At 27.8% G+C, this 2,487-nt stretch overlaps 1 long non-coding RNA gene across 1 annotated transcript; it reads left to right on the plus strand.

The window, feature by feature from the left end:
• Nucleotides 1-1,496: 1,496 nt before the first annotated feature.
• On the plus strand, nt 1,497-2,466 carry LOC108146965. Its single transcript, XR_005977011.1, has 3 exons — nt 1,497-1,714; nt 2,057-2,078; nt 2,181-2,466. It is a non-coding gene; the product is annotated as an uncharacterized LOC108146965 (long non-coding RNA).
• The last annotated feature ends 21 nt before the right edge of the window (nt 2,467-2,487 follow it).

A 2,487-nucleotide genomic window follows, 5' to 3' on the forward strand; every position in this document is an offset into this window, starting at 1 on the left:
CACTTTTATCCGATTCGAGTTCACATAAATTTGGGCATTCATTTCCAGAATTATTTTCTGTATCAAAAAGTAAGAGCTCTAGCAGCCGATTGATGAAGCTCTTCCTTTTGTTTTTTCGTTAAACGGTGAATATATGACCGCGACATTCTCCTCATTTTAAATGATATTAGTTTTGTTTTATTTTGTAAAATATTTTTTCAATTAAATTATTAAATTTTTTATTTATGTAATGTCTAATTATTTAAATTTATGTTTATTTATTAGGTCCACCCTAAAAAACACAACTTGTATGTAGATGTTAGTTCACTAGGTAGAAGTAAAAAAGAGAGAGAGAAAAGAGAGCACACAAATAAGCAAAACGAGTTCACAAAAAGAAAAATTTAAATTTATGAAATATATATAATTACCTTTTTGTCTTGAAATAGTTTTCTGGTATTAAACGAAAATAATATTTAAAACGCATTAATTAAATTAAAACTCAAGTCTTATTGCAGTGTACGATCAATAAATAATTAATTTAACAGCCACACACAGTTTTAAGAACAATTTGTTTACATTTGTTTTGACCGTACACTGTTTTTAAGACTGTTAATAAGTGTTTATAAATTTAATATTTTTTTGGCACAGGTACATATCACTTATTGTTTTAATTAATCCAGTGTTTGGTTCATTTTGTTTAATTAACAGTATTGGAACTCCTATTTAGTTTGTTTATATCAACACTCAACAAACTAAGTAAGAGTTCCAATACTGTTAATTAAACTATACTTACTTGAAAATTAGAACCGCAAAGAATATATTAATTTCACAAATCACAGAGGCACCAGCTGTTTCAATTGAAAATCAAAAGACAAGTGGCGAGAAATGCAAAAGAAACGAAAAAGACCTCGCGCTTTCTTGCATGTTCTCTTTTGTTCTTGTCGTTTGCTTTTTAGAGTTCCGTTTTGTTCGGTTTGTGAATACAGTGGCGGAGGAAACTATAGCGCCGGCAAATGTAAAATAATAATTCAAAACAAAATCACGCTTTGAAAAGAAATCATGTAATCGTTTATATATTAATACCTAAAATTAAAATATATAAAAAACTGATTCAAATTAATAAATTTCTAATACAATATACAATAAATATTATTATTAATAAAATTAAATATTAATATTTTTTACACAATTAATTTAAGAAACATAACAAAGCGTTCTGATATTGACTTTAAAGATAAAAAGTGAATATATTTACGCCGCTGCTGTTCATTAAGAAAAATAGATTAAATTGGTTTCCCATTTTTTGTCCATTCCGAAACAAGACTTCTTTTTGCGTTCTTTCGTAAGCGAGGTTTTCGGTGAAAAACACGATCTAAAAAATATCGGACTATCGGCAGCGTTCGGGTTTCAGCCTTTTGTTTACATTGCAAAATAAGGCTTTTTTATGCATTAAAGTTGAAGGGACGATTTCACAAAAACTCTTTAGAATGCACAAAAACTCTTTAGAATGCATAAACAACTAACTTCCGACTGGGAACGCATTCCAATAAAAAAAGCTTCTTTCATGCATGCTTTGCAAGCGAAAAAGAATGTAAGAAGCTATAAAGAAGCATTGTTTATGCATTCTAAAGTTTCTTTTGCTTTACTCGCCACTTGCATTTTGATTTTCAATTGAAATAGCTTATGCCTCTGTGATTTGTGAAATTAATATATTCTTTGCGGTTCTAATTTTCAAGTAAGTATAGTTTAATTAACAGCATTGGAACTCTTACTTAGTTTGTTGAGTGTTGATATAAACAAACTAAATAGGAGTTCCAATACTGTTAATTAAACAAAATGAACCAAACACTGGATTAATTAAAATAATAAGTGATGTGTACCTGTGCCAAAAAATATTTAATTTATAAACTCTTATTAACAGTCTTAAAAACAGTGTACGGTCAAAACAAATGTAAACAAATTGTTCCTAAAACTGTGTGTGGCTGTTAAACTAATTATTTATTGATCGTACACTGCAATAAGACTTGAGTTTTAATTTAATTAATGCGTTTTAAATATTATTTTCGTTTAATACCAGAAAAACTATTTCAAGACAAAAGGTAATTTATATATATTTCATAAATTTAAATTTTTCTTTTTGTGAACTCGTTTTGCTTATTTGTGTGCTCTCTTTTTTCTCTCTTCCTTTTACTTCTACCTAGCGTGAACTAACATCTACATACAAGTTGTGTTTTTTAGGGTGGACCTAATAAATAAACATAAATTTAAATAATTAGACATTACATAAATAAAAAATTTAATAATTTAATTGAAAAAAAAATATTTTACAAAATAAACAAAACTAATATCATTTAAAATGAGGAGAATGTCGCGGTCATATATTCACCGTTTAACGAAAAAACAAAAGGAAGAGCTTCATCAATCGGCTGCTAGAGCTCTTACTTTTGATACAGAAAATAATTCTGGAAATGAATGCCCAAATTTATGTGAACCGAATCGGATAAAAGT

The sequence above is a fragment of the Drosophila elegans genome, unplaced genomic scaffold, assembly GCF_018152505.1.
Source record: "Drosophila elegans isolate 14027-0461.03 unplaced genomic scaffold, ASM1815250v1 contig_105, whole genome shotgun sequence".
NCBI lineage: Eukaryota > Metazoa > Arthropoda > Insecta > Diptera > Drosophilidae > Drosophila > Drosophila elegans.